The sequence below is a fragment of the Rhinatrema bivittatum genome, chromosome 2 (genome assembly GCF_901001135.1).
Source record: "Rhinatrema bivittatum chromosome 2, aRhiBiv1.1, whole genome shotgun sequence".
Lineage (NCBI taxonomy): Eukaryota > Metazoa > Chordata > Amphibia > Gymnophiona > Rhinatrematidae > Rhinatrema > Rhinatrema bivittatum.
Window position 1 is genome coordinate 648,729,133 of NC_042616.1, and position 21,286 is coordinate 648,750,418.

General features: G+C 45.9%; 1 protein-coding gene across 8 annotated transcripts in view; it reads right to left on the reverse strand.

Annotated features, from left to right (window-relative positions):
* The window catches only part of ASPH (aspartate beta-hydroxylase), a 508,516-nt gene that overhangs the window by 85,363 nt on the left and 401,867 nt on the right, over positions 1-21,286 (reverse strand). The gene's annotated exons all lie outside the window — the stretch shown is intronic.

Genomic DNA, 21,286 nt, shown 5'->3' on the forward strand with positions numbered 1-21,286 from the left:
CATTGTTATGTACAGATTATGCATTCTGCTTTGCACAGAATTAATCAGATGAACCTACGGGGTAGGAAAACCTCATGTGCTATGTCACTTTTCTATATTGGTTGAACTAAGAGTTGAACATTACCCTGCATCAAAAGGCTGTGCTATTATGTATTAATGGTAATGAATGTGCTTGTGTTAGTGTTAACGGGAAAAAATGTGCTGCACTGCAGGAAAAATATTAATGGCAGCATCGCATGCAAATTCATGCAAAGCAGCTCACTGTCATAGGGAAGGTAATGTTTTTGGGTTTTTTTTTTAACTTTTTATTTTTTAGCCTTTACAAATAACAAAGATAAACTTTGCAATATAAATTAAGAGACAATATTAAAGAAATTTCTAGTATAATTAGTAACAGAAAAAAAAAGAAACAAATCAATCTTTTTTTTTCACAGAAACAGGAGGAGGGGGGAGAGTAGAAAAGAAAAAAAAAGAGGAGAGCAATAAGAACATATTAATACAGAAATGCTGCTTGAGTTTCGCCATTCACAATTTAATATAACCCACGCACTCGATCTACAAATTGATTACATGCCCTGTCGCTCTGACATTCAAGAACTCCTGCAACTGTTCTGGACTAAAAAAATATAAGTGTTATCACAACTTAATTATGCATTTACAAGGATACCATAACAAGAAACTTGCATCTAATGCAATAACTTCAGGCTGCATTACCAGGAAAGCTTTGCGGCGTAATTGAGTAGCTCTGGCTAGGTCTGGATAAATTCGGACCATGCCCCCAAGATAGGAAACGTTTAAACTCTTAAAGTACAACCTCATAACCAGACTCAGATCCTGCTCAGAAAAGAAGGACACAAGCAAGGTAGATCTCTCAGTCACCTCCACATTAGAATTTTCTAAATATTCAGATAAATTAGAAAGATCCATCACATTATTAGAGGGACAAGGCTGAGTAAAACTCTCTGAGGAAGAAACAAGATCTTTATAGCGGGAGCGATATCAGAAGAAATTTTAAGAACTTCATACATGTAGCTCTTGAATGTAACTAGTGGTAACTCATCAAGAACTTTAGGAAAATTCAGCAGTCGCAGATTCAAATGCCTCAGAATGGATTCCAGCCTTCTCAGGGAAGCCATGCACTCCTGAATATTTGCAGCATTAGAATCTTGCAAACTTTTAATATCATTACTCAAAACCTGGATAGAAGAGGAATGTTCCTGAAGTATCTGCTGATGGTCTCTTGCAACTAAGTCCAACCTTTGAGAGACAGTCTCTAAGCGCTGGGACTGTTCATTGAATGTGAGAGACATACCTGCAATTAAGTCCCAAAGGGACTCAAGAGTGACCACTGCTGTTTTTTTTAATCTCCAAAAAGGGCTGAAACACTTAAACTGCAGATCCAGCCACACAGACTTCACCAATCGCTCCTTTCTCTACGGGAGCCTCTGGCTGTAAGGCAATGGAAGGAATCGGGACCCAATCTGAGTGAACACCAGCAACTCCCTCCACCTGAGACTGCATCTCAGCAGTATCAGTGATGCCCAGAGGAGAAGCCAGCGGTAGTGGTCATGGGTCCGGCGAGCTCAAGGACACCTCCCCAGGTGAAAACGAAGCTCTTCTCTCTGCCATGCCAGCAGGACTTGAAGCCCTCAAATCCAGGGTAGGGACAGCATATTCAAAGATGGATCACTGGTCTGAGGAAATGCAGGGTTGGGAAGGGAAAACCCAAACATTCCCTTTCCTTTTATGAGGCATAGTGCTAGTGAGGTAAAATAAAAGGAAATCTGCTAAATGGAGCAGCAGAAAAGACTGCCACTCGGGCAGCCATCTTGTTCTCCCCCCGTGGGAAGGTAATGTTTTAGCTGAGTAGGTGGGGGGTTGTGCGCATAAGTTCGCTTTGAAGGTATTCAGGTAATTTGCCCTTCACCGCGCATGCAATAATCTCTACAAAGTGACACTCCTCTTCGTAGGGCATAACTTGTATGGGTTAACTGATACATATATTTTTGAAGATAAATCAAAGTTGCTTACCTGTAACAGGCGTTCTCCTAGGTCAGCAGGATGTTAGTCCTCACATATGGGTGACATCATTGGATGGAGCCTGGCACAGAAAACATGTCCACATGGGGGTCCCTCTTCAGTCTCATATCATAGAATTACGAAAAAATAAAATAACAAACATAGAAACCCAACTCCACAGGGAAGGGTGAGTTTCATGAGGACTAACATTTTGCTGTTCTAGGATGACACCTGTTACAGGTTAGCAACTTTGCTTTCTCCTAGGACAAGCAGGATAGTAGTCCTCACACATGGGTGAATGTATAGTTACAGGCTGTACTCGAACAACAGGTAAGACCAACACGCACCCAACCAGGTGCCAACGGGCACAACATTACAGGCGCTGTTGGTAACAGTTTGACAGGGTTTGCTTGGTAACTGCAACTCCCAATCTATTCTTGTCGAATGAGATGAAGAGCTGCGAGGACTGCCTGTGATCTGCTGTCTGTTCGAGGTAGAATGCTAAGGCCTTTTTGCAATCCAAACTGTGTAGAGCCCGTTCACCCTGGTGTGAGTGAGGCCTGGGAAAAAAGGTGGGCAGAATGATTGACTAATTAAGATGAAAGTAAGCCACCACCTTAGACAGGAGCTTAGGGTGAGTATGCAATACCACCCTATCATGAATTTTGTATAGGGAGGATAATTCACCAACACCTGACGCTCACTGACTCTGCATGCTAAAGTGACCTTCCAGGTCATGTTACTTCACATCACAGGAGCACAGTGGCTCGAAAGGATCTTGCATGAGTTGAGCCAGCACACCACGTTGAGGTCCCAGGACACAACAGGAGGTCATAGGGGAGGCTTCAGCTGAAGCAAACCCCGCATAAACCATCCCACTATTGGCTGCACAGAGATGGACGAACTGTTAGCATCCTGGTGGTAAGCACCAATGGCAATCAGCTGTACTCTGACTGAGCTGGTCTTTAACTCAGCATCCGAAAGGTGCAGCAAGCAGTTGAGCTACTTTCGGAGTGGAGCAGAAGAATGGATCCATGCCATGGCTCTCACACCAGATGGAAAACCTCTTCTGCTTCAGGGTATAAGACTTCCTGATAGAAGGCTTCCTGGAAGCTATCAGGACCCGAGGCACGTTGTCAGAGTGGTCAAGGGCTGCAAACTAGACTTTTAACACCTGGGCCATCAGAGACAATGCCCAGAGGTTTGGATGGCGCAGCCTACCCTGATCCTGTGTGATCAGATGGGAGGAGGTCCCCAGACTGATCAGTTCTCTGTCAGGCTGATACAGTACAGTGCGCTCTGGCGGAGCGCACTGTTAACCCGCATTTGGACGCGCATTTTTGGCGTGCTAGCTTTACCCCTTATTCAGTAAGGGGTAATAGCACGTCAAAAACGCGCGTCCAACCCCCCCAAAATTAATAGTGCCCGCAACATGCAAATGCATGTTGATGGCCCTATTAGTTATTCCCACGCGATACAGAAAGTAAAATGTGCAGCCAAGCCACACATTTTACTTTCAGAAATTAGCGCCTACCCAAAGGTAGGAGTTAATTTCTCTCGGCACCGGGAAAGTGTACAGAAAAGCAGTAAAAACTGCTTTTCTGTACACCCTCTAATATCATGGCGATATTAAATCGGAGGTCCCAAAAGTTAAAAATAATCAAATATTAAAAAAATTAAAATCGGCCCGCGGCTTGAAAACCGGACGCTCAATTTTGCCAGCATCCAGTTTCCGAACCTGCGGCTGTCAGTGGATTTGAGAACCGATGCCGGCAAAATTGAGCGTTGGCTGTCAAACCCGCTGACAGCCGCCGCTCCTGTCCAAAAAGAGGCACTAGCGCCTCTTTTTACCGCGGGCGGGCCCTAATTTGAATAATTATTTTTTCTGAATTGTGCGCACAGAAGAGTGGCCTGTGCGCGTGTCAGGAGAGCGGGCGCTCGCCCACTCTCCCGCAATTTTTACTGTATCAGCCTGTGAGAGATCCTGCAGGAACAGGAACCAGATTTGTCTCAGCCAACAAGGGAAATAAGAATCATGGTCCCTTTGTCCTGCCAGTGCTTCAGGAGAGTCATTTCCAGGGAAAGCAGAGGATACACATACAGAAAGCACTTACTCCAGTGGCGGGCACAGGCATCCGAAGCTTGTTTGCCATCCCCCCTATACAGGGAGCAGAAATGCCACACTTTGCAGTTGCAGGGGGAGGTGAAGAGGTCCACATCTGGGATCCCCCAGAGACGGAAGATGTGATCCATCACTGCTTGGTTCAGGAACCACTCATGGGGTCGGAACGCTCGATTCAGCCGGTAAGCCGTCACCACATTCTCCGACCCGGCTAGGTACATGGCTCAGAGCAGAATGCCCTGGGAATGCGCCCAGGACCAAATTTGAACAGCCTCCCAACATGGGAGGAACGACCCTGTGCCTCCCTGCTTGTTGATATACCACATGACTACCTGAATGTTGGTCTGAATCAGGACCGCTTTGCTGGATAAGTGGTCCCGGAATGCCCAAAGAGTGTAGCAGATTGCCTGCAGCTCCAAGAAGTTGATTTGGCACTGCACTTCCTGAGCAAACCACAAACCTTGCGTGCGGAGGCTGTCCACATGCACGCTCCAGCCGAGGGTGAATGCATCCATGGTAAGCACAATCTGGGCAGGGGGAGACTGACAAGGAACCCCCTGTTCCAGATTGGGCAGACTTTCCCACCAGGACAGGGAAGTCTGGAGAGGTGGCAGAAAAATCAGCCTTAAAATCATTATCCAACAACAAACACATTGTCATCAAACCAGCTGATAAAAGGGACATGGACACCAATGATTAGAAAATGGAATTACAACTGAGCAATGTCAATTATTATAAAAAAATCGACATAGATCTAACCCCAGACTTACAAAACAGAATTGAAACCATTTTGAAACAGGCAAAAATCAAGGGTTTCCTGACCACTAAGGAATTCTCATTTCTACAAGTCAAATTTCCATGAGCCCCAGTCATATACAGGGTACCTAAGATACATAATGTTCTTGTACATCCACCTTGCAGACCCATTGTATCTGCAAATGGTTCCATCTTAGAACCATTGGCTAAATTTGTTGATGTATTTTGTCAACCCTTTGTCCAACAAACAGAATCTTATATTCAAGACACTGTGCACATGCTTAGAAAATTGGCCACTTTAAACACACTGCCGACTCCAGCCTTTTTAATCACTTTAGATGTTGAGGCACTGTATACAAACACTCCCCAACAAGCGGCATTGCAAATTGTCAGTGACCTGTTAGAACAAAGAGTAAGACAACAGCGGATTCCATCTGATTTTTTATTACAGCTCACAGAGTTGGTATTAAAGCATTATTTTTTCTACTTTGGCCAAGAAATATTCTTGCAGATACATGGAGTCGCCATGGGCTCTCCGTTGGCCCCAGACGTGGCCAATTTATACATCACGAGATTTGAAGAAACTCATGTTTATCCTGCCACCTTTTTTCAGCATTTACGGATGTGGACAAGGTACATAGACAACATATTTTTCATTTGGTCACACACAGAGCAGCACTTATTGGATTTCCATAATTGGCTTAATAAAGCAGATCCCAGCCTTAGATTTCTTTAACATACCATCAAGATACATTGTCATTTTTAGACATTCAAATCAAGTGTAAAGGCCTCAATTTAGTAACTACACTCTATCGTAAGCCTACAGATAGGAATAATTTGTTAAGATTTGAAAGTCACCATCCTACACATTTCAAGAACGGACTTCCAGTGGGGCAATTTTTTAGAGCACGCAGGATCTGCTCTCAAGAAGAAGATTTTACCCACCAGGCTCACCAATTATCCATGAGATTTCAGCAAAGAGGTTACGCGAAGAAATTTATTAAAAAAGCCTTCACTAGAGCCAAATTTTCAGACCAGGATCAACTGCTACAGTATAAAACCAAATCAGATCATGGAGTCTTTGTGTATTGAAACACACCAATTACACCAAAGCCATTAAAGAAATCATTCAGCATAATTGACATTTCCTCCAAACTCAGATTTTTCAGTGTTCCACCTATGTTTTCATATGCAAGGGGCACCAATATCAAGCAACATATAGTCAGAGCAGCACTGACAGATGTGGCACAGCCTCTCAGAAGTGAAGGCACACATATACCTTGCAAGAACTGTGATTTTTGCAGTTCAGCCATATCAGGTTCATCATGGAAAGATCCTAATACTGGACACATAGTTACACAAAGATATAATACCAACTGTAACTCAGACCATGTAATATATGTGTTGATATGTCCCTGCCTTAAACTATACATAGGTCAGACATCTCGTAAAATAAGAATCAGACTCATAGAACATCGAAGCTGCGTTAACACCAAGGATTCGAAAGCACCAATAGTTCCACACTGCATCCTTAAGAATCATTCTCTCTCAGAACTACAGTGGACTATATTAGAACATGTTCCCATGTTGCAAAGAGGAGGAGATGGTCAAGCCAAGTTAAACCTCCGTGAAAACTATTGGATATACAAATTGCGAACAATGGAGCCTTTTGGCCTTAATGACAAAATTGAATGACACACATTGTTGTAGTTCTCACCGACATTTTCCTACGTGGTCAGATATCTGTATATCTGTGGGCTTGTTATTTTATTTCATTCCTTGGAGTTTTCATGTTTTGGAGTTTTCTTTTTGAGTTTCATTATTCAACCATATAAACCCCAAAAGCATTTAAATGATGATAATTTAGTGGGATTTACACATCATTTTGATACTGTGCAAGCATCCCTTCTCGGTTTTATTCATCTTTGAGGACACATCTGACGTTTTTTCACATTCAGGTATCCTGTTGTTTTGCAAGCTTTTTCTGAGATAAAAAGACAGCGCATGCATTCCCCCGCGTCAGACGCTGTTACATTTTACAGCGAAGCAGAAAAAGGTACTCTTACTGCAGCACTGACCAATTCCTGAGAGCAAGGTAAAACTTTTTATAATAAAATATTTCAAGATTGAATTGACAATAATTTCACTTTCCATTAATCATGTATGCCTATCTTAAGTTGGACTATTTATGTTGCCTAATATCCATAATAAAGCACAATGTTTACCATATTGGAACCAAGCCGCATGCGAACATTGTGTGCAAAATACACATCGCGACTTTAAATATGCCGCTGGACCCCTGAAGAAGGAAATCTCCGAAACCCTGCACAGTCGGGCGATTTAAACAGCAGATATTATGCACAATTAACAAACAAAGAGCATTTGGCAAAAAAACAATTTGCCTCCCATTCCAGCAACAGACAACATTTCACAGAGAAGTACCATTTTCATTATTCTTTATTTACAAAGTTTGTGTACTTCATCTGTTTTGCATTGTTCATAGGTGATATATGGGCAGACACATGAAAAATATTTATATTTCATAGTGACTGATGATTACACTGTTTTAAGCACTCCAGAAGCTTTTGGCTCCAAAAGGGTTACCTAGTGAATTTTTGGGACTCTGTGCTTTATGATGGTCGCTGAAATATCATAAATAATAATTTTCTTTATAGTCCAACGAATAAGTGAGAAATCATATCGTATTATATTGATGTGGATGTGCACACTGAGATCCTGGGAGTCTTGCCACCACTAAGACCCCAGGGTCCACTGAGCCCTACAATTATGCAAGCGGGCCATGGGCGTAAAATGGACTGAAGCGGCCATTTGGCCTAGAAGACAAAACAAGAGGTGGGCCAAGACCTGCCAACTTTGGTGGATCAGACTCACCAGGGACGCCAGTGGAAGTGCCGGATCACTAGGTAGATAGGCCCGGGCCTGAGCCATGTCCAACCAGGCACCTATAAAGCTCAACTGAGGTGACAGGTTGAGATGGGACTTTGGGTAGTTGATGACAAACCCGAGATACTCCAGCAACCGAATGGTCAAGCTCAGGGAGCGAAGTGCTCCCCCCGAGTGGTGCTCCTGACCAGCCAATAGTCCAAATAAATGATGTCAGAGGTGCGCACCCACGACTGCCAGACCCGCGGTGCCGAAGCGAGGCCAAACAGTAATGCTTTGTACTGGAAGTGCCACTCGCCCACGCGGAACTGCAGATACTTCCTGTAATTGGGGAAGATCTCGATGTGGGCATATGCATCCTTGAGGTCGAGGGAGTAAAGCCAGTCCTCTCTTTGCAGGAGGGGAATCAGGGTGCCCAATGAGATCACCTTGAACTTTTCTTTTTGGAGAAATGTATTCAAGGCTCCCGGATCCAAAATGAGGCGGCATCCCCCCGTTCTCTTTGGAATCAGGAATAGAAGTAGAATCCATGCCCTTGCTGCCGCAGCGGTACAGGCTCGACTCCTCTGGCTGTTACAAGGGTGGAGAAATCCATCAAGAGAATCTCCTGATGTGAGGACTGACCCCAAGACGGATGCGGAGGAAAGTCTGCAGAGATATCCTGGAGGTTTGGCTGGTACCCTCGACAAATGATGGATAGGACCTGAGGTCTGAGGTAACCTGGGGCTAGCAAAGGACTGCAGCTGACCTCTGCCTGAGGGGTCGGCATTAAGGGTGTGGCGAATTGGCTTATGCTCCCCTGGATCCAGTCAAAGCCCCATGGCTCTGCTCTGCTGGGGCTCCGACTGAGGCCTTAGGATCCGTTGTTGCCCTCAGCGGCCCTGAGAGCTCATGCATGGGGTTCAAGAATGCGAGGCAGAAGGGTAATATTTCTTTTGGTGATAGAAAGACCTTCTGGGACCCTGATGTGAAGATTTTCCGGTGGAAAACAGCGGGTTCGATGTATTAGCTGAGAGATACTGGAGAGTCTTAAGGTGATTTTTCAACTGAGCCACAGATTACCTCACCTTATCCCAAAACATGTTCTTGCCCATACAGGGGAGGTCTGCAAGCTTTTCCTGGACCTCCGGCCAGAGATCAGAAGCTCAAAGCCACGCCATCCTTCGGGCGCCAATGCCAACTGCTGCCACAATAGCAGCCATCTCAAACACGTTGTAGATGGACCGCACCTTATGTTTACCACACTCCAGGCCCTGCTGGGTGACAGCTAAAAAGGCATCTTGCTGTTGCTGGGGGAGGCACTCTGACAACTACTGGATCTTAGTATACTGGGTCATGTACAGCTGGTAGGAAGTGATACAGGTGACCAACATCGCGCCCTGGAACAATTTCCCTCCCAAAGTTTCCAATGCCGTGTGCTCCCGACCCAGAGGTGCAGAAGCATGGGTGCGGGAACACTTAGTCTTCTTGAGGGCTGACTCTACCATGACTGACTGATGTGGGAGCTGACGCCTCTCAAAAAACTGCTATACCAAGTAGACCGCATCTGTTTTCTGATTTACAAGAGAAACAGATATGGGGTGCTCCCAGATCCGAAGGAGTAACTCCTTAAATATATCATGGAAGGGAACAGCCACCACTTCCTTCAGGGCACTGACAAACTGGAGGACCTCCAACTTATGTCAGGCATCTTCCTCAGTTAGGAGCAGGAGCTGGAAGAGAATGGCTTCTGCCATAGCCCGGACAAAGCCCGCAAAGGTCAGGTCTTCCGGTGGAGACTGGCGTCTCTCCTCTGGAGGGGACGGGTCTGAGGGGAGATTATCTGAGCCATCAGAAAAAGACTAGGAGGAATCATCTTCCCATGGGCCATCCTGCCACGGGAGTCCCTAAGGGACTGCCCTTAGGGACTCCCGTGGCAGGCCTTTGCCCAGACCCCTGGGCCTGGGCACCAAGGGCATTGAAGGCACCGAGGGTACCGACAGCACCAAGGGAACCGAGGCTCACGAGGGACATGAAACCGGAACAGGAAACACTGGATGTAGCACAAAGGACCCCAATGGCACCGTGGGCTGCAACAGCTCATCCTCCTCCTCAGAACCCACGATGGGAATCACTCCGGACGGAGGAGGCACTGGTGGCCACTGGGGTATTGATGGACCCCAGGCACCGACAACTGCTGAGTCAGTAAAACACTGAAGAGGACATCGAGGCGCTCCAGCAGCAGCACCAGCATCGCATGTGCTTGCTCTGGCTCAGATCACTACCAGCTGCACTCTGAGGTCCAGCTCCTTTTGAAAATCCACTGAAAAGAGAACGGATGGAGGAGTAGGAAAAGAAAGCGCTTACCAGACCTCCCTCGGAGCTCCGAGGGAGATCAGTGCCCAGCACTAGTATCGGTGGGGAATGTCTAGGTCTCCCGAGTTTGAAGAAGATTGATGCCTTCTCTCCTTGGGGTTGCCTCGGGGGCATCACAGCAGCTACCAATGCCGACCCAAGCCCGGCGCTCTGTGACAACGGTGACCGGTGATGATGATTCCTGGTTTTCCCTCAGTGCTTGGTTCAGTTTTTCGCAGGAGCCAAGGAACATGGCGGCGATCCTGATGATGGACTATCACCAGCACCTCTCTCCTGGGAGGGACCCAGTGAGGGAGTGGACAGTCGAAGTTCCATGTCCATGAGTTCCCCACTGCCCTTGAGCATCAATGCCCCCGATGCCTGAGTTGATGGATTGGATTTTCTGGACCCTAAAATCTTCTCCATCTTGTCCAGACAGGCTCAAAGGCCTTTGGGGGTCATTTGATCGCAAAGACAACATCCTTGGATGTCATTCAATGCCCCCAGGCAAAGGATATAGACCTTGTGTGGATCCATGATAGACATGGTCCATGGGAACTGGGGCATCAGTGAAAACCGAACGATGCCATAAAAAAGAGCCGGCAAGCGGTCGATGACCGGCGGCCACCAATGAATGACACTGCTGGGAATCGACTGAGAAAGGAAAAGAAATTTACCATGCTGCCCTACCAAGGCACCGACCGGGAGGAAGATAGACCCCGGCGCAGGAAGTCTATAACCGACTAGGAAAGAAAAAAATACCACGATGAAAAAAACGATGAAAAGAGCAGAGCTCCACAACTGTGAAACAAAAGCTCCGTGGAAAAAACAAGACTGACGAGGGAGCCCGTTTGGACGCATGGATAGTGGCATGCTGGGCCAGTTTCTAGAAACTGACATATGTTTTCCATGCCAGGCTCCATCCAATGATGTCACCCATGTGTGAGGACTACCATCCTGCTTGTCCTAGGAGAAATAAAATATGTGCATAAGTCCAAACTCCACCTCTCCAGAATGCCTATCTCCAGTGCATATAAATATATGTGTGCAATCAGGTGATACGCAGAAAATTGTGGCTTTGAAAATCAATGGCTTACTGCAAAATGTGTAAATATATATGATTTGCAATAGTACACCCAGTAGCACAAACAACTACATTATGGGAGGTCTAATTACGTTTTTGGGCTAGATAGTGGCACCTAACCCAACCTAGATAGAAGCCAGTTTCTTTTCAGGTTATTTCCTGCCAGAAGCGACCCTAAGCTAAGTATATCTTACTGCCTTAAATCTCTGAAATAGAGCAAAAAAGTTTTGTATTTTTGGATTGTTAGTGTGTTTCTGAGGACTGCTCAGATAGCAGCACTGAAGGGCAGAAAGTGCAGATTATAGAGATTGATTGTTAGCAGTGCAAAAAGAGAGGATTAAAAAAACCCTCACGTAAGTACACAGAAGATCTGACAAAATCCCTATAATTCCATGTATACTACAATTATAGTAGCCAATATCACTGTTTAATTCCCTCCCACCCTACGCCTCTATCTACCCACCCCAGGACTTGTTCTTCGAATATAGTCTGGCTGGGATACATAATTGATAACAAATTGCCTTTTGACATTCACAAGCTAAAGACTTGGCTATTCACCCAAGCCTTCCCTGAGAGCTAAAACTTGATGAAGCGATAGACGGTATCCATACCACTGTACATATGTTTCTGAGTTTGTACCTTGTTGCAGTTAATCGTGTTTATGAATGTCTCCCTAAAAGTTCTTTGTCAACCTGTTCCAATGTTTGCCGCCCCTGTAAACCGGTGCAATATGTATTGTATACAGGATCATTGGTATATAAAAAGTAAAAATAAATAAATAAATAAGATAATTTGCTAATTCTTTAGGTGTTCTCTATCAAATCAAATGAGCAAAATGAGGACTATTCAATGAAACAAATGTGGAGCCTTTATCTTGAGGCAAACCATCTGGAAACTTAGGGCTTGCCTCATTTGTTCGAACTCTCTTCCATAAAAAAGGAGTTGGTTCTCGTTAAAGCTGAATTAGCTACAATAAAAAAGTATTAACAACCACCAAGAAATCCTCATCCACTTTAAGTATTCAGGAATCATTTCCCAATTACCACAGAAAATACAGAAACCCAGAAAAAAGTCATTTATACTGGGCTCAGGTAGGATAAGTCCTGTGACCCAAACACACCGATTCTTCACAATTATATAGCACTCATGTCCTCCGCCACTTACACAGGGCATGCAGAAATCCCAGAATAAATGAATTACAGTGGGCTATGGTAGTATAAATGTTGCACTGCAGATGGGAGAGAGCACCAGGGGGCACTCTCCAGCGCAGGACGAGATGTGTGCCCTTACGGTGAAACGTCCTTACCTTGAGCTTCGACCGGACCCGCACGCTTCCTTGAGACCACCAATGCAATGGTGGTCTCTGAATGGTCCTCCAACCATTCCAAGCCCTTTCGGACTGCTGCTAGAGAGCAGCGGGAAGAAGCAGGCTGGACAGAGGACAAGGCAGATGAAGACATCAGACATGGCAAGGCAGACGAAGACATCGGACGTGGCAAGACAGATGAAGACATAAGGCGTGACAAGACAGATGAAGACATCGGGCATGGCAAGGTAGACAAAGACATCAGACATCAGACGTGGCAAGGTAGACGAAGACATCGGGCGTGGCAAGGTAGACGAAGACATCAGACGTGGCAAGGCAGACAAAGACATCGGACGTGGCAAGGCAGATGAAGACATCGGACACTGCAGGGCAGACGAAGACATTGGACGTGGCAGGGTAGATGAAGACTCAGGACATTGCAGGACAGACGAAACTCAGGACATTGCAGGGCAGACGAAGACTCAAGGCATGGCAAGGTATGGACAGGCAAAGCAAGGCATAGCAAGACAGGCATGGCATGGGAAAGAAAGACTAAAACCAATGGTTAAAAGTTCGGAACCTCCAGGCAGACAATGTCCATTCTGGCGCCCTACTCAGCCCATCCAGGCAGAGTCGCAGACCACACAAGAAGGCAGAGCCATGGAAATCCAAGGACAGGAACAGGCAGGCGGCCAAATCCCTCAGGCACCCTACACAGTCCAGCTGGACTGGTCACGGACCACACCGAAGGACAGGACCTGTCCAGGGAAGGAAGACATCAGGCAAGAACATCAAGGCAAGGCAGACTTCAGGGTTACGGACATCAAGGCAGACTGAAGAGGGAAGAGATGACTCCTCGGCACCGTCTGATGGAAAGGCCCACCAGTGCCCTACACACCCCAGCCGGGGTGGTCGCGGATCACTGGGCCACTACGCGCTCTGCCAGCCCAGCTGGGCTGGTCATGGACCATGAGGGACGGGTCAGGCGGAGCTGAAGACATCTGGAACAGGTGGACAACTGGACATCAGGAACAACAAAGAAATGCAGAGACCAGAACATGGAACACAGACAAAGACATGGGATGCCACACAGAACAGAGTGCCTAGGAGGAGAAGCAGACGTGGAGTCCTAAGGAGGACTTACTCCTTGCGAAGGCAATGAAGGACTGACCTGAGGAGCCTTTTGTAGGCTGAAGAGGCAGATCCGGGAAGTGACATCATCCAGAGCCCACTCCCTCACTGGCCCTACAAGAAGGGCAGAGAGAGGAGGTCCCGCGCCTTAGGAAAGGCAGGAAGAGGAAGTCTGCAGGACCCTGGACATCAGCCCCGCAGACGCTGACACTGAAGAGGAGGAGCCGGAGCTGGGCAGTGCAGGCCCCGAGGTAGGAGGCAGCTCCTTGCCGCTGAAAACCAGGCCTCAGGCCTGACAGGAGATGACATGGATGGCGGCTCCTGCCGCGACAAAACCTTGGGGATCCAGGCCCCTCCCCGGAGGGGGCAAGGTAACTTTGATAGCCTCCAGGCCACGTGGAACGCTATCGGTGGCCTCCTGGCCCACCGGAACAGCAGTGCGGCTCTGGCCGCACAGGGAGAGTGTCAGCGGCCTCCAGGCCGCGCAGGAAGTCGCATGGTGGCTCCAGCCATGAGAGAGAGCCCCGGCGTGGCTCCAACCGCGCCGGCATGATGACGGCCTCCTGCCACTGCAGGAACCCCGGCATGGCTCCTGCCGTGCTGGAAACGACTTTGGGGGTTGGGCCGGCCAGCCTGAAGAAAAGGTAAGAGCCTGCTTGCGGCCCTGCCGTGAGCAGAATCGTTACATATAAGACCTGTAATGCTGAGACACAGGTACACAATGCTTCTCTGCATTGGATAATGAGGAAGCTATAGTAATGGAGATTTAAGTGGTATCTGAAAGGAAAGAAGGAACCCAATGCATACAGAAATTCTATAATACAACCAAAAACCTTAAGAAAAAGCTCATTGAGCTGGGTGATGCAGTCATCAAAGGCACTAATTTGGGAACTCTTTTTGAGGGGAACACTATAGTTAAAAGCTTTCCAGGATCATTAGCTGGTAGAAATGCTATTCAGATAGTCAATGCAATTAAAGAAGAAAGTAAGGATTCTGAAGCTGATATTATCATCCATCTGGGAACCAATGACCTTACTAGAAACAACATTCAAGTGGTACAACAAGATTTCCAGACTCTGGCGAAGCAGATTAGTCACATGACAAATACTATTGCCTTTTCAGATGTGTTACCTGTTAATGGAAAGGGAAAGGAGAGGATAAACCATATAGATAACTTCAATGCATGGCTCAAAACATGGTGTAAGGAAGAAAGTTTTAGATATATTGGGGGCTGGGGCATGTATGGAACAGTAAAAGGCTCTATGTCAAAGATGGCTTACATCTGTCTGTGGCAGGAAAAAAGATCCTAAGTGATAAATTCAAATCCTATGCCATAAGGCATTTAAACTAGAGGACGGGGTGGCAGAAGGAAATTGGAATGTCATCCCCCACATCTCCAAGAAGATAACAAAAGTCAGATGAATACACCAATGCTGTTTAACATATATCTGCTACCCCTCTGCCAGCTCAAGTCTAAACTTAATTCATTTCATTTACGCCGATGACATACAGATCTTGATACCCATAACAGATCCCATCTCCAAAGCCCTCAATTTCTGGAACAGCTGCCTCCATTCCATCAACCTACTTCTCTCCAGCCTCAACCTAGTCCTCAATACTTCCAAACGGAACTCCTCTTCATCTCTCCCAATGACAGTGACTCCCTCTTTAGCAACCTTAACATTCCATCAGTGACCCAAGTGAGAGATCTTGGTGCCATACTAGATACCCGAATGAATTTTAAAAAATTCATAAACACCACCACAAAAGAATGCTTCCATAAGCTACATGTTCTAAAACAGCTCAGACCCCTCCTTCACTTTCACGACTACCGCAGAGTCCTCCAAGCCATTCCACTTCCACTACTAAACATTTACAAATGCACCAGAACGCCGCCGCAAGGATTCTCACCAACGCCAGACGAAGAGACCACATCACACCCATCCTAAAAAATCTACATTGGTTCCCCATCACCTTCAGAATCCTGTATAAATCTCTGACCATCATACATAAAATCATCCATCATAATTACACACTCCAGCTCAAAATCCCGTTCAACCTTCACTCCTCCACGAGACCGATCAGAACTGCATATAAAGGATCCCTTCATACACCCCATGCCAAATCCACACTTCCCCCCTCCACACGGAAACGTGCATTCTCCACAGCCGGACCCACTCAATGGAATTCACTACCACCAGAGCTTTGCCAGGAACAATGTCTATTCACCTTTAGAAAGAAACTGAAGACTTGGCTATTCGAACAAGCCTACCCATAATCGGCCAATCCTCAAATAACTCCAAGCTACTAATACTGACCCTTAATGCAGTCATCTATTGAGATCCTCAAGATTTGTTTGTTGTTGTTTCCATATCAGTAGGCCCTATTCTCGATAAGTTACTTGATGTCTATCATTTTTAACGCTAAATTTATTTCCATTTAAGTTACTTTCACTCTTATTCTAGTCCTATGTTAAAATAAGTTTACATTTCCGATTTGTTCCGAGTTCTTCGACCCCTGTTATATGTAATTTTTTCTCCGCATGTTTATCTGGTTTGCCCTTGTTTGATGTAAACCGGTACGATAAGACATTGTCTTGAATATCAGTATAGTAAAAAATTAGTAAATAAATAAATAAAAGAAGTAAAAAAAAAAAAGCAGTAACCTGAAGGAGGGAAGCTGGAAAGCTGTGAACACAAACACTTGTAGTCTGGGCAATAAAATCTCAGACCTGCAGGCTCTAATTGTGGAAGCAGATCTGGACATTGTTGCTGTTACAGAGACATGGTTCACAGAGTCACATGACTGGGATATAGCCATCCTTGGCTATAATTAAGGAAGGACAGAGAGGACAGGAAAGTGGTAGGAGTAGCATTTTACATCAGAAGCAATATCCAAGCAATTGAAATGCAAGCAACATGGGATAAGGAAGAAGCATTATGGGCTGTTCTAAAAAAAAGATGGTGCTTTCATTTGCTTTGGTGTGGTCTATAGGCCTCCTATTCAGACAGAAGAGCTGGTCAGAGATCTGATCGAAGACATTGAGAAGATGAAGAAGAAGGGAGAAGTGTTGCTCATTGGAGATTTTAATATGTGGGATGTAGACTGGAATATCCCTTCGTCAGAATCTACGAGAAGTAGAGAGAGAGTGGATGCCCTCCAAGGGGCTAGGCTCAAACAACTGGTAATGGATCTCATGAGGGAGGGTGTGATACTTGACCTAGTGCTCACAAATGGAGATAATGACTCTAATGTCCGGACAGGTGTCTACCTGAATACAAGTGATCATCAGACAGTATGGTTTGATATTGCAAATAAGATACAAAGAAGTCACGCAAAGACCCGAGTTTTGAATTTCAAATATACGGACTTTAACAAAATAGGGATGTACCTGGAGGAAGAAATAGAAGACTGTGAGAAAATGGGCAAGGTGGAACAACAGTGGGCTAAATTAAAAGGAACTATTACAAAGGCAACATATCCATATGTTAGAAAAGTAAACAAAAGCTCAAGGAAAAAGAAACCAATTTAGACCTGAAAGGAAGTGGCTGCAAAAATAAAGGCAAAAAGATCAGTGTTCAGGAAGTATAAAGGATCCCAAAAAGAGAAACACAGGGAACAATACCGGGTGAAAATGGGGGAGACAAAGAAAGAAATCAGAAAAGCAAAATGTCAAGTGGAAGAAAGGATGCCCAAGAGGTAAAGAGGTGACAAAATATTTTTCAGATATATAAGAGAAAGAAGAAAAGCCCGAAGTGGTAGAGTAAAATTGAAGGGTGACGAAGAACAATGTGTCGAGACAGACAAGGAAATGGCAGAAATATTAAACAAATATTTCAGGCTGGTGTTCACTAAAGAAGACCCTGGAGAAGGATTGATGCTGGTTGACAAGCCAGTAGAAGGAAATGGGCGAGACACAACTCCTTTTACAGAAGAGCATGTATGGGAAGAGCAACGAAAACTGAATGTGGACAAGCCCATGGGGCCGGATGAGGTACATCCCAGGATACTACAAGAACTCAGAGATGTCCTGGTGGGTCCGCTAAATGACCTTTTCAATAGATCCTTGGAAACGGGAGTGGTAACACGAGATTGGAGAAGAGTGGTTGTGGTCCCGCTTCATAAAAGTGGTAGCAGAGAGGAGGCTGGAAACTACAGGCTAGTTAGCCTGACCTAGGTGATGGTAAAATTAATAGAGATGCTGCTGAAAGAAATGTTACTGAACTATCTACAATCCAGTAAGTTGCTGGACCCGAGGCAGCATGGATTCACCAAAGGAAGGTCCTGTCAGACAAATCAGAATTTTTTGATTGGGTGACTAGAGAATTGGATAGAGGAAGAGCACTCAATGTCATCTACTTGGATATCAGCAAAGTTTTTAATACCATCCCACATAGGAGGCTTGTGAACAAAATGAGAAGCTTCGGAGTGAGTGCCAAGGTGGTGGCATGGATTACAAACTGGTTGACCTATAGGAGACAGTGTGTAATGGTAAATGGAACATGCTATGGAAGTGGACCCTGGGTCCGAGACGAGGTTGTCACTACCTGCTGGAAGGAGGCCCTGCAGGTTCTCGTCGCCGGTAGGCAGAACTGGCCGATGTGGAGACCCAACAAGACCTTCACTAACACCAGCCTTCGTTCCCTGCAGGTTGAGCCCTTGGGTACTAGGGCCAACTGTACATAGGAGTGGGTCTCTGGAGAAGAACAACTCCACGAGGCAGCAAGCCAACAGAGTCCAAAATGAACCCGAAGTCAGGGTTGGTGGAAATCCAGCAAAGTCCAAGACCGTACCAGGAGTTGGGGCAGGCAGCAATCGAACGGAGTCCAGAATGTACCAGGGGTGAGGGCAGGTGGCAGTCCAATAAAGACCAGAAATGTAACTGAGGTCAGGGCAGGTAAGAATTCAACAGAGTCCAGAGACATACCAGAAGTCAGCAGGTAGAGATCCAACAAAGTTCAAAAGTGTACCAGAAGTCAGGGCAGGCAGCAATCCAGTGAATTCCAGAACAATCCAAGCCAAGACCAGTGAAGCAATCCAGACGAGGATGGCGACAGACAACTAGCTATCCACAAGGAGTCGACCTGGTGCTGAGGGAAGGCATTGCAAGCAAGAGTGGGCTTAAGTAGGCAGAAGTACTGACATCATCTGAGGGGGCCATGGGAACTTTCCCGCCGCGGTCTCTTTAAGAACAGTGGAGCGGCGTGTGGGTGTGCCTAGGAAGTTGCCGGTGGAGTTGGGTGTCAGTGGTGTGAGTACCAGCTCTAAGCTGTGAAGAAGTTCGTCGCAGGCAGCGGCTCTCTGCCATTGCAAGAAAGGTCGGGGCTGTGCCGGGTAAGGGCGACCGGCCGTGGAACGCCGCAGCTGGCGTGCATATCAGAAACTACTCTGAAGAGAAAACAGTGTTAAGTGGAGTGCCACAGGGATCGGTATTGGGACTGGTTTTGTTCAATATCTTTGTGAGCGACATTTCAGAAGGGATAGAAGGTAAAGTTTGTCTATTTGGGAAGATCTGCAACAGAGTGGATACGCCTGAAGGAGTAGAGAGAATGAAAAGTAATTTACAAAAGCTTGAAGAGTGGTTGAAGATTTGGCAGTTGGGATTCAATGCCAAGAAGTACAGAGTCATGCATCTGGAATGCGGTAATCCAAAGATCTGTATGTGGTGGGGGTGGAAGTCTGATGTGCAAAGACCAAGAATGGGATCTTGGGGTGGTAGTTTCTGGAAATCTGAAGATGGCGAGGCAGTGTGACAAGGCAATAGCTAAAGCCAGAAGAGCGCTGGGCTGCATAGAGAAAGGAATAACCAGTAAGAAAATGGAGGTGGTGATGCCCTTGTACAGGTCCTTGGTGAAGCCTCACCTGGATTACTATGTTCAGTTCTAGAGCCCTTATCTCAAACGGGATAGAGACAGGATGGAGATGGTACAGAGAAGGGCTACCAAAATGGTATGCAGACAGTATCAGAAAACCTAAGGGGACACCGAAGGATATGAATATGTATACCCTGGAAGAGAGGAGGCATAGGGGTGATATGATACAGACCTTCAGATACCTGAAAGGTTTCAATGATGTACAAACGTCAAACCTTTTTTGTTGGAAAGAAATCAATAGAAGTAGGAGTTACAAAATCAAACTCCAGGGAGGACAGAACCAACATCAAAAATATTTCTTCTCGGAGAGAGTGGAGGATGCCTGGACTGCCCTTCTGGAGGAGGTGGTGAAAACAAAAACAGTGAAAGAATTCAAAACTGATTGGGATAAATATTGTGGATCCCTAAAGGCTAAAGGATGGAAATGAAGAAAAGAGTGTATGGAGTAACTTGCTGGTGCGGTGGTCACTATCCTTTAACCAATCAGCCTCGATACTGTTGGTGCAACTCCATCATTGCTCTCTGCTTCAATGGCAGGGGAAAAGGGGAACTGGATTCATATAGCGACCAATGAGGGCCCCGACTTTTACAGAAGGGGAAACAAGTATGGAGTAACTTGATGATGTGGCAATTACTACCCTTAACCAATAAGCCTTCATACTATTGATGCAATTCAAACATTGCTTTCTGCTTCAACAGCAAGGCATAATGGGGAATTGGATTCAAACAGCAACCGATGAGGGCCCTGACTTTTACAATGTGGGAAACTGATGAACATGGGGTAACCTACAAGGCGCAGCAGATATTACCATAAGCCTACTGGGCAGACTGGATGGACCATTTGGTCCTTTTCTGCCATCATTTCTATGTTTTTATGTTTCTATGTTTCTAACGCGAGCCTCCTATGGGGGTTCTGATCTTCTCCATCTCCCCCAGTGCACAACCAAGGCACTTCTGGGCTGAGAAACTGACTCTCCTCTCCAAACTCCAGGACAAATCAGTGCAAGAACTGGATGGCAGCTCACTGCGATTGGTCAATGAGATACCAGCAGGGTGAATACAGCTGCTAGCTTTTAAAACCAGCCAAGAAGAGCACATGCTCCCTGGAGACTTTATCCCTCTGTCCTCACAACTCATCTCACGTCAGTTTTGCACATCTATTATACAGGCCGATACAGCACAGTGCACTCTGGTGGAGCACACTGTTAGTCCGGGTTTGGACGCGCTTAGATAACGCGCAACCAACCCCCCTGAAACTAATAGCGCCCGCAACATGCAAATGCATGTTGATGGCCCTATTAGTTATTCCCGCGCGATACAGAAAGTAAAATGTGCAGCCAAGCCGCACATTTTACTTTCAGAAATTAACGCCAGCCTAATTTCGGCCAGCACTGGGGAAGTGTACAGAAAAGCAGAAAAAAACTGCTTTTCTGTGCAGAAAAAAAATGCTTTTCTGTACACCCTCTGACTTAACATCATAGCGATATTAAGTCGGAGGCCCCAAAATTAAAAAAAAAAAAAAATTTAAATCAGCCAGCGGCCCGCAGGTCGGAAAACTGACACTCAATTTAGCCGGCGTCCGTTTTCCAAACCCATAGCTATCAGCAGGCTTGAGAATCAACGCCAGAACAATTGAGTATTGCCTGTAAACCCGCTGACAGCCGCCGCTCCTGTCACAAAGGAGGCGACTTTTACTGAATCGACCTGATTGTAAATTGCTGACAGCCAATTGAGAATGGTGAAATAAAAAAACTTGC